General features: G+C 44.4%; 1 long non-coding RNA gene across 1 annotated transcript; it reads left to right on the plus strand.

Annotated features, from left to right (window-relative positions):
• The first annotated feature begins 48 nt into the window (after nucleotides 1-48).
• On the plus strand, nucleotides 49-5,171 carry LOC144287558 (uncharacterized). The gene is made up of 3 exons (XR_013355344.1): nucleotides 49-243; nucleotides 899-1,006; nucleotides 4,997-5,171. It is a non-coding gene; the product is annotated as an uncharacterized LOC144287558 (long non-coding RNA).
• The last annotated feature ends 6,754 nt before the right edge of the window (nucleotides 5,172-11,925 follow it).

Here is an 11,925-nt window from a genome sequence, read left to right on the forward strand (position 1 = left end):
GGAGCTACCCTGCGCATGCTCCCTGGCTCTGGCGTCTCAGCTCCCAGGCTTTCCTACCTGTTTCCGCTGCGCGCTCCTCCCACTCGCCCCCCCAGCTCTCCCGTGGCCTGGTAACACATCAACTTTGGTTCGGTGTCTGCAGAGGAAAGCATCTTCAGGCCTCGCTTGAGGGCTGGCTGCCCTCTTTTTTGCCCACCCGTAGAGGTCCTGAAGGGTGTGTGCACACCGAGAGTTACAGAAAAGGTGGGAAAGCTGAGACACAGGTGTGTGTGTGTGTGTGTGTGTGTGTGTGTGTGATGGGGGACACTGGCGTTCTGTCCTAAAGTGGGAACCCGCGAGTTCCAAAATTTGAGCAGCGCAGAGCTCCTCCAGGACCTAGAAGGTAGAGGGGAGGAATTGAAGAGTGCAAAAAGGTGTTTTCTCTCTTTTAAAGCCTGTTAAAATAAGGGAAAGGAGGAAAACAGTGGGGAAGAAATTAGGAAGACAAACCATGAGAGACTCCTAACTCTGGGAAACAAACAAAGGGTTGCAGAAAGGGAGGTGGGTGGGGGGATGGGGTGACTGGGTGACAGGCATTAAGGAGGGCACCTGATGAGATGAGCACTGGGTGTTATATGTTGCCAAATTGAATTGAAATAAAATTAAAAAAAGAAAAAAGAATCTGGCACTTAAAGCCTGTTACATGTTGAGATGATAATACTTTGAATATGTCAGAGGAAATATAATGTTCATTTCATCTGTTTCTTTTCTTTTTCAATGTGGCTATTAGAAACTTAAAAATAGCTGACATTATATTTTCATTGGACAGTGTGCGTTGATAGGACACATTGCAAAGCTCCTAGGCCAGTGACTGGCACATAATAAGCATCTGATAAATTCTCTAAATGCAATTTTGCAGATTGCTTCCCTGTGAAAAAGCTTTCCCGTGGTTATCGAGGATGCAGCCGTGAGTAAGACAGAACAGCTCTGTGGCACTCGTTTCTAACTGGGGAGACACTTACAATAGGTAAGTGAATACAGAAAGAGTGCACTTTCAGATCATGATAAATAAATGCTGGGAAAGCAATCAAATAAGGGCAGTGGAATAGCAGGGATCGGCAGTGTCTCTTTAAGGCATCAGGGAGGGCCTCTCTGAGCTGGTAATGTTTGAGCTGGGGCCTGAATGACTAACAGAAGGAGCTGGCTGTGGAAGGCCTGGCACTGGAGCTCCAGGCCGAGGAAACAGACTCTCCAAAAACCCTGAATCAGGAATGAGGCTTTTCTAATTGAGAAATGGAAAAGAACTCTTATTTTCAGGGAAAAGGTAGTAGGAAATGAGGCTGCAGAGGTGGAAATGTGGTGTCCTGTAGGTCACAAGGGACTAGTAGGCTTTAGCCATTGGTATTTGAAACATGACTGGAAATCTTTGCAGCCTTCTCCACCCAGTTCTTGCAGAGACTCAAGCCCTGACACTCTGCGGCATCCATTACATGCAATGAATTAGGTCATCTATTGTAATAGAGAGAAAATGGCATTGGCTAGTATCATCCTTAGGAAAATTGAGAAAACAGTCACTCATACCATTCTCTGGAGGGCGTAATTCTTTCCCACGACCCAAGAGAGGCTGCATGAGAGGCGATTTAGCAAGAGATTTGAAAAAGACCACATCAACCACAGTATAGAGAGTACATGGGATGGAGCCAAGAGGAAAGAATGGAAGCATGGAGATCAGTGGGGAGCCTTCACAGTGGCCCAGATGAGAGTTGGCTGTGGCTTCCACTGGGCTGAAGTAGCTGGATGGTGAGAAGTGAGCATGTACTTTGGAACCTAAAACCAGCTGGTGTCAGTGGATTAGACATGGGGAGGGAAAGGAAAGAGAGCAAGGAGTCAAGGATAACTACTAAGTTTTGGGCCTGAGCAACTGGATGAATGCCAGTGTCATGTTGTGGAAGGTGAAATGACACGGGGTCACTTATGTCAAGAGGTTTCAAAATGGAGCTGAGAAGCCATTAAGGAGATGGGCCTTGTGCATTCCCACTGGTGAAATCATGAACTTTTTTTTTCTTTTTTAAAAGATTTTATTTATTTATTTATTCATGAGAGATAGAGAGAGAGAGGCAGAGACATAGGCAGAGGGAGAAGTAGGCTCCATGCAGGGAGCCCGATGTGGGACTTGATCCCCGAACTGGGATCACACCCTGAGCCAAAGGCAGACGCTCAACCGCTGAGCCACCCAGGCGTCCCAAAACCATGAACTTTTGAACTGGGCCAAACTGCAAATATTGCAAGGACTCAGCCTGAACACCTGCGATAGCAAGAGGCTTCACTTAATGATAGCCTTAGCCACCAATTATGTTCAGTTAAGGTTAGTTTTTTTTTTGTCACCAACACCAGTCAAAACTCTTTGTAAGCAATATATATAAGCATTCCTTTTGTCTTTAAAAACCCTTGATTTGTGTTCCCTGGGGAAGGACACAATTTTGTTTGGTACCCAAATCCATTCTTCTTGAATTACAAATGAGTGCTTTTTCTTGTTGGTTGGTTGGTTGGTTTGACCCCACCCTACCCCTACCCCCACCCCCATTTTTTAAAAATTTTTATTTATTTATGATAGTCACAGAGAGAGAGAGAGAGAGAGGCAGAGACATAGGCAGAGGGAGAAGCAGGCTCCATGCACCGGGAGCCTGATGTGGGATTCGATCTGGGGTCTCCAGGATCGCGCCCTGGGCCAAAGGCAGGCGCCAAACCGCTGCGCCACCCAGGGATCCCCCCACCCCCATTTTTTTAAAGGTCTTTATTTATTTATTTGAGAATGAGAGAGAGAGATAGCAAGAGAGAGCCTGCACGAGCAGGGGCCAGGGAGAGGGAGAAGCAGGCCCCCTCACAGAGTAGGGATCCCTATGTGGGGCTTGATCCCAGGACCCCAGGATTATGACCTGAGCCAAAGGCAGATGCCCAATTGACTGAGCCACCCAGATGCCCCTGGTTTGCTTTTTTGTTTTGTTTTGTTTTTTGTTTTTTGAGAGAGAGAGAGGGAGGGAGGGAGAGGGAGAGAGAGAATGCAAGCGTGTGTGTGTCCACAAGGAGTGGGGGGCAGAGGGCGAGGGAGAGAGTCCTAAGCAGAGTCCCGATGCAGGGCTCCATATCACAACCCTGAGATCACGATGTGAGCTGAAATCAAGAGTTGACACTTACCTAACTGAGCCACCTAGGAACCCCTAAGTGCTTTTGTTTTATTTTAGCTCCGTCTCTTTTCTTGATGGACATGTGTACAGTGATTTGGATTCCAGTCCTGTTCTGCTGGATGACCCTGGGCAAATAAGTGGCTTCCTCTCTGTTGAGCCTCAGTTTCCTCATGTATACAATTGGGATTGCCATGGAGTTTTTTTTTTTAAGGTTTATTTATTTATCTTAGAGAGAGAGCAGAGCGATAGGAGCAGAGGGAGAAGGAGAGTGAATCCTAAACAGACTCTGCACAAAGTGCATAGCCTGACTCGGGGCTTGATCTCACAACTCTGAGATCATGACCTGACCTGAAACCGAATCAGCTGCCTAACTGTGCCACTCGGGTACCCACCACTGAGATTTGATGACATCATGCATGAAGAGCATGGGTCTGGCCCATAATAAGCCCTTAAACTGTTATTATTATCATTGTGATCATTCCTGCATGACTAGCATACTTAGTAGGTAAAAGCATGGGCTCTTCAGCCCAGCCAGACCTGAGTTGAGTCCCTGCATTGATTGTTTTGTGACCTCGGTGCAGTCAATTCACCTCCCTGAGCCTCAAGTTCCTTTTCTGTAAAGGGAGTGAATGATAATACCCTCCCTCCAGACACAGTTGTGAGAATTCAGTAAAGTCTTGAGTGTGTGTCCTACTCAGTGTAGGACATAGTAATTGCTCAGTAAACAGGGCCTAAATACTAGACTAATTTGAGTTTTCTTCTCCATGTGTATTTGGGGAGCAGAATTAGTACTTAAGTCTTTGTATTTTTATCACCAAATAATACATGCCTATTGAAAAAATATAAACGGTGCAGAATTACATTAAGTAGCAGATGCAAGTTGACCTACTTCTTCCCCTAACTCTTTAAGTAACCACTGTTTACTGTTGCAGAGCCTTTCAGAATTCCACATACACACGGATGTGTGCATGCACAGTCATGTTTTGCTTGAGGAGGCAGTGTAAGATAATGGCTGAGAGTTCAGATTCCTGAGTCACCCAGGCCAGGATGCTGACCTGCCCCTGCCACTTAGTTGCTGTGAGATATTGGGCAGATTTAATGTTCAGTCTTAAGTCTCAATTTCCCTTTATGTAAGCGGAAAAATCATGGCAGTACTGGTGTTGTGCTTGGGCAAAGAGTAGCTGAATGGTGTGTGCAGAAGGATTAGCATGGTCCACATGGACGAAGGTCTCTAAACACATAGCTGCTATTACTCTATGCACGCATATACTTCATTTGTGCTTTGTTTTATTGCACCGTGAAGATAACTGCGTTTATTTTTACATGTTGAAGGTTTATGGCAACCCTATATCGAGCAAATCTGTCGGCGCTGTGTTTCCAACAACATTTGTTCACTTCGTGTCTCTGTGTCACATTTTGGTCATTCTTGCAATATTTCTAACTTTTTTTTTATTATTATATTTGTTATAGTGATCCGTGATCAGTGATTATGACTCACCAGAAGCTCAGATGATAGTTAGCTTTTGTTAGCAATATAGGATTTTTAAATGAAGATATATACGTTGCTGGTTTTTTTTTTTTTTAGACCTAATACTATTGCACACTTAATAAGCTATAGTATTCCTTTTATCTGCACTGGGAAGCCTGAAAAATCATTTGACTTCCTTTATGGAGGAGGTCCAAAACCAAGGCCAAAACATCTCTGAGGTATACCTGTGCATTTGTTTTAAGGTTATAGATAATACTGTTTTCTTTATACCCTCTGCAACTGCTCTTGTAGCTTAATAAGATGTCTTGAACCTCTTTCCACACCAAGACTTGATTTGTTACAGGCTTCCAACTCCTCAGCACTAAGTTTCTGCTTCTGAGAGATTCCTGGCTGCATTATCAACAACAGAGACCATGCCTTTTGTGGTTGCCTGGGCCTTCCAGGCTCTGGAGGCAGGTAATAACCTTATCTACCCAGGAGGTGGCAGGCAGATTCCAAGAGAGGCTAGCAGGGAAAGTGTGGGGTTCTTTGTAACCTTTTACCTCTGTGACCCTTGGGACTTAGTGTGTCTCCTGAGGTTGCATCTAATTTCCCTCAAGGGGCCCTAAACCCTGTTTTCACTTTTCCCTGGAGGTCCTCAGGCAGAGTCCAGATTCTGCAGAGTCCAAGTTCGTCCTAGATTTCAAGATCTTAATTTCATTGTTTTACAGGACCTGCTGTCTAGAGTATTTTTTAACTGGCTTTATGATTATATTATAGTTTCTTGTTACCTTTTTTAAAAGAGAGTCTTCTAGTTATGGTAGATAGTTATTTCAATCCCTTCTCTCCCCACCATATATATACTGTTCATTAATTCTGGGACTTATTCCCTCTCCTTCTAGGATCTAAGCACCCTCCCAAGTACCAACCTCTTCTCTATGCTCTACTAAAATGGAGAGTCCCACTTTTTTTTTTTTTCCTGCTCCAGCCATGTCATAGCACTCAGATAGCCTTTTTGCCTGAAGGCCCTTGGATCATTTACCCATGTGGATACCTGTTTCCTTATTTATGAGAGAACTGATTCTAGTCCTTGAGGACCATTTCCTTGAGAGATGACAGACCTTGAAAGTTCCATTTGCAGAGGAAGTTATGGGAGGGGCCAGACAAATGGCAACAGGCTGGAGGTGAAAGATGAGGAACAAGGTTGGTGATTTCTTTGACATAGGATAGTTCTTGGCAAGGATTATAATTATATTAGAGCCAGTAATAATCCTTTTCCTATTTAGCCCTGGGCTATTGTCAGGATCAAGTGAGATAACATTCTGAAACCATTTTGTAACTTGTAAAGCACTTTGTAACCTGTTAGGTATCATTAGATAGCAAAATTACCTACATCCCACACATGCTGTGGCAGGAAAGGCACTGGATAGAAAGGCAGGAGCCATGGGTCTACTACCAACTTTTTGATAGAGAGCAGGGTTCCCTCTTTGGCAAATTGATTCATTTGTTTGTTAAACACCAACCTGTGTCAGGAATGGTTCTGGGGATGTAGAGGTGAATGAGATAGACAAGGTATCCTGAAACTTACATTCAAGAGGGAAGACAGACCACATATAATAAAGAAGAAACACTTGAGGCCAATGATGGTAGATTGATGATTTAGCTCCCTCCTGAAATCACACTACAGTGACAGTAAGGAGATATTTCAGGAATATTTCTAAAGCCACAAGGACAGGGAGAGCAATACAGGTTGCAATGACAACAAAATTTTGGAAGCTGGAAAGCAGATGAATGAGTGGTTAACTGGAATCTGACTTGGTAGGCCCATGGAAGTAGAATCCCAAGCCAATTGTGGGGAAAGCCAGGACTCAACCAAATTTCTACGCTGCAGTCCGCATAATGCTCATGAATGAATGGCAACAGTTACCTCTGAAAACAACTAAAGACAAACTAACATAAGGAAGATTGGTTGAAAATTTATTTTAAAAAATCCTCAGATCTCTGATACGAGCCAATGGTCCCTCACTCAGGAAAAGACCTACATCTTATTCTCTGGAAAGGATAACACAGAGGGTCTTTGAAACATGGGATACCAGACATACTTGGAAGAGGGATCAATGTGCAAAACGGAGATTAAAGGAATGCTGGATGTTGACACCCCCTAGCCCTCTTCTCCATTTGGCTCCTAACTGACTGACAGTCCAACTTTCATCTTCCAGACAGGAGATTAGAAGACTTTGTTTGTTTGTTTGCTTGTTTGTTTTTCTGGGAAGTTTGTTTGTTTGTTTTTTAATTTTTATTTATTTATGATAGTCACACAGAGAGAGAGAGAGAGAGGCAGAGACACAGGCAGAGGGAGAAGCAGGCTCCATGCACCGGGAGCCCAACGTGGGATTCGATCCTGGGTCTCCAGGATCGTGCCCTGGGCCAAAGGCAGGCGCCAAACCGCTGCGCCACCCAGGGATCCCCTGTTTTTCTGGGAAGTTTGATCAGCCCAAGAAGAAAAACCCTAAGTGTTAATGTTGGAGGTTCCCCAACAAGATGTCTCAGCAAAATCACCTTGCAGTGATGCCTAATTCATGTGCTCATTATCTTCCATTCCTTATTTAGTACCAATGCGAGGCAGCCTCCAGGATGGCCCTAGTGATCTCATCTTGTAGTATTTACAGTCTTGTGTAATTCTCTCTCCCTTTGAGAATGGGCTTGAGCAAAAATGGTGGAAGATCATGTTGATGATTAGGCTTATAAGAAGGTGGCTTTTTGTCTTGTCTTCTCTTTCTTTCTTGTTTATTTGCTATGGTGGAAGCCAGCTGCTCTGGAGAGGCCCACATGGTAAGGAACTAAGGGAAGCCTCCAGCCCACAGCCAGTGAGGAACTACTCCTAAGTTTAATAGCCTTCAAGGAACTGAATCCTGTCAACAACCACATTATTATTTATTTTCAAACATGATCAAAAGTAGGAGGAATGGTACAATAGAACCTAATTTATCCATCACTCAGATTCAGTAGTTATTGAGATTTTACCATATCGGCTCCTTCCATTCTCTTTCTTTCTTTCTGCTTTTAAAGCAGACCATGGAAACATGTCATATTACTTTTTTAAGCTTTTTATATACCTCAAAAAAGTTAGTTCCTTTCTTTCCCTTTAAGATGAATAGATACGCAAGAATTGCCAGATATCTGACGACAACTTCTAACATAAATAGAAACCTATGCCAAAAAAGCAGCTTGGAGCAGGGAGATGAAAATTCCTCAGAAAGATCAGAGTGGATGTTACAACCATGAAACAAGATAAAGAATAAAAGAGAATGCTTGGAAATGGAAAAAGGATAGCAAAAAGGGAAAATTACATAGAGGGACTCACTGAAAGTGGAGAGATCAGAGTGCCTGAGTATTTCAGTTGGTTAAGTATCCAACTCTTGATTTCAGCTCAGGTCATGATCTCAGGGTCATGAGATCGAGTCCCATGGCAGGCTCCACACTCAGCAGGGAGTCTGCTTGCGAGAGGTGCTCTCTTCCTCTGCCCACCCACCTCACACTCTTTCTCTCTAAAAGAAGTGGCGATCTGAAAAATAAGAGAGAAGGGAAAATTAGCAGGCCAGCCTATGAGGCCCAGTAATGGGTGTTCAGAAAGAGAGAAGAGAAAATAAAAGCGAGGAAATAATCACTAAAAGTTTTAAGAGAAATTCCCCAAATGGAAAGATATTATTTTGCAAATGGAAGGAGTCCATTGAGTGTCTAGCACAGAAAGGATGAAATTTTAAAATACTTATGAGAGATAGAAGGCCCCTATAGGCTTCCAGTGATGAAAAGGCTGCAGACAAGGAATCAGAGTGTCTTGGAACTTTCCCACAGGACAAGAAGCTAGAAGGCAGTATCATGATGCCTTGAAAATGCTGAACAAGTTATTTCCGATCTAGAATTCCACAGATAGTCCTTACCGATTAAGCATGAAAGTAGAATAGTTTCTGATGTGCAATACTTTCTAAAGAAGCTGTTAGAGGGCATAAACCAAGGGAGAGCGAGAAGAGTAGAGAAGCAGAAAGCCTCTCAAGGGCATCCAGGGACTAGCTGTATACCTGGCATAAACTGCCACCAGTCCAGAGGGGAGCAGGTCAGAAAGTTCTGGAAGAGATTTCCTCAGGAAAATAAAATTCATATCTGGTTAATGCTGCTGAAGATATTGGCAAAGAGTTTGGGTAGAATTAGTGATCTGTATGTAGAAAAGTGAGCAAATGAAAAATAAGGCAATTATTAATTCTAGGGGTTGGGAAAAAGTTGTGTGGAGTAGGAGAGTAATCGTAGTGTACTATAGAGCTCCACTATTTACATAGTCTATAATGTAAGCATTGAGTACTGTTCTGACGTGGTTATTTTGTTGTTTATTTTAAAATATTTAATAATTAATAATTAATTAGAGAGTAAAGTGAAGGAGCATGAGCTCAGGGGGAGGAGCAGAGGGAGAGGGACAAGCAGACTCCATGCTGAGCCCGGAGCTGGATACAGGGCTTGATCTCATGACTCATGACTCATGAGTTCATGACCTGAGCCCAAATCAAGAGTTGGACACTTAACGGACTGAGCCACCTAGGAGCCACCATTCTAACACAGCTATGATGTAATTGGGATGCCAACTGGGAAGGTGTGAGTGTATTCATGTATTTAGGAGAGCTAAATCCTTATCTGCCATCAGGGGAAGTTAACAGATAAAACCTGATATGAAAAAATGAAGAAGTAGAGTAAAGTAAGCAAATTTCTTAGAGACACGAAAGATATGTAATTAGTTGAAAAGAGGTGAAAGCCATCACCTCCAGGAAGGAGTAAGAAGGGGTTACTGTCCTGGGTGGGGCATGAGGGTGCATGTGTATCTTTCATGAAAATAACAAAGAAGACAAAAAGAGATGATCTCAGGTTGTGGTAAATGCAGTAAAGTCAGTGATGTGAGCGAGTGTATCAGAGGGAGGCACTTTTGGAGTAAGTTGAGGAAGAAGTCCAGTGAGCAAATGAAATTTAAGTCACAGACAGCCTGAAAGAGAGGAACCTGTCACTGAGAACTGGGGGAAGGGGGACCCCAGGAAAAGGGAATAGTCATGCAAAGGATCTGAGGCCAGAAACATGAAGTGGGAGGGAGGGGGTATGGGAGAGGGAGAAGAGCCTGGGCAGACGGAAGAGTATGAAATCCTGCAGGGCCTTCCCGGCTGTGGGAGGGTTTGAAATTTATTCTAAGGGCCATGAGAAGCATTTGGAGGTAGAAGCTTGGCATTACCTTTTAAAAAGATTGCCTTGTATAGATGTGTGTGAACATCTATGGGGTGCCAGACACTGTTCGAAGTGTTTTCTATGTCAACATTCAACTCGTTCAGTCCTCACAGTAGTGTGATGATTTAAGTGCATTAGCCCCATTTTTTTTTCTTTTTTTTTTTTTAATTTATTTATTTATGATAGTCACACAGAGAGAGAGAGAGAGAGAGAGGCAGAGACACAGGCAGAGGGAGGAGCAGGCTCCATGCACCGGGAGCCCGATGTGGGATTCGATCCCAGGTCTCCAGGATCGCGCCCTGGGCCAAAGACAGGCGCTAAACCGCTGCGCCACCCAGGGATCCCGCCATTTTTTTTTTTCAATTAGAAAACAAAACCCCAGAGAAATCGGGATGCACAACGTAAGCCTGAGTTCAGACCCAGTCACCGTGCCCTGCTGCCTTCCTGGAAACCCCTCTGCTCCGTGCAGCAGAGAATCAGGACTAGATACAGTGGTTCTCAACCCTCTGGGCTTCCAAGCACTCAGGGAGCTTTAACAAAATAAAATACCTAAACGCACTGGCATTTTTAGAAGCTCCTCAGGTGGCTCCAGAGTACAGGCTGGGTTGAGAATCATTGGATTGGAGGCTTTCTACGATTCCTCAAAGTGTCATGATTCTATCCTCACGCCACCATTTCTGCTCCAGGCCAGTGGACATGGGGACAGCATGGCATGTCTTTTGATTATGTCCACCTCTTCCTCAGAGTCCAGGCTTCCCACCTCTCCTTGGCCTTGGCTCCCCCACAGAAGCTAGCTTTCCCTGCTGGTCGCTGCTCTCACGCTCAGGCATCTGTCCACCTCTGGTTCCTTTCTTTCCTTAGAACCTCATCAGTCATTCTCTCCCTCCCTCTCCAACTTGCTATACCCCCCAAATTGCCCATGGCACAAATCCTGTTTTCTGCCCACCTTCCTCTTCTGCAGTGAAGTAATGGATTGAGACAGTGAAAGGGAGTATGTGTATCTCATTTTGAGATGGAATCAGGGGTCCCAGAGCTGGGGTCAGGAAGCCATCTTGATGAGAGTTGGCACATGACGCTTTACATCTCCGGGCCTCAGCTTTTCTTGTTGTTACGTAGGGAGAAGACATCTATTGTGCTTATTATCATAAGCCTTCGAGAACCCCTGTGATCTGACCCTGGCTCGCTCTTCCAGCCATCATCACTAAGCCCCAGTCACCTTGGCTTTTCTGTTCTTTATGAAGGTTCGGCTTATTCAATCCTTGCACTGCCTTGAACTCTTTGCTTAGAGCATTCCCTGTCCCCACCCCCCCTCTCCTGCCAATTCTTGGCATGCATGATTCCTTCTTGACATTCTGGTTGCAACTCTAATGTCATTTTCCAGAGGCCTTTCCAAGCTACTCATTCAAAAGTAGCCACCTATTTCCCTTTTCAAGGTCATTCTCTACCCCTGGCTCTGTCTTAGTGTCTTCACTGCTCTCAGCACTGCCTCAAAGTGTCCGCGTATTGGTCTTCCTATCCACATCCCCACTGGAATGTGAGCTGCACGAGAGCAAGGATCTGGTCCTTGTCCACTGCTGTGTTTTTAGCACCCGGAGCTGGGCCCAACACATAGTAGACTACAGCACACGTGTATTGACTTTTTATTTAAAACATCTAGATTTGAGAGCAGTGTATTTACTTTCCTAACACTGTCTCCTTGAGGCTGATCATAGTTCGGGATCTGGGGAGAGGGAGCCTGAGATTTTACTGGAGCTGTGGACAGCCCCTCCTTGGGTAAGCTGCTGGTGGACAGCCAGCCATGCTCACCCCTCTCCCCCCGCACTGGACCTTCCCAGACACTGAAAACTTTGCCAAGTGGGTTACTGGACTACCACTATTGAGGACTTAGAGATCTTTAGCCCAATTTCCTGGGTGGATGTGCAATTTGTAGATGAGAGATGTCTTCATTTCCTGTGACTAGAGAAAAAAAAATGAAAAGAAAAAAAAATGGGGCCAAAGTATTTAACCACAGAAGGTAGAGAAAGCTGAAAAAAA

The sequence above is a fragment of the Canis aureus genome, chromosome 1 (genome assembly GCF_053574225.1).
Source record: "Canis aureus isolate CA01 chromosome 1, VMU_Caureus_v.1.0, whole genome shotgun sequence".
Classification (NCBI taxonomy): domain Eukaryota; kingdom Metazoa; phylum Chordata; class Mammalia; order Carnivora; family Canidae; genus Canis; species Canis aureus.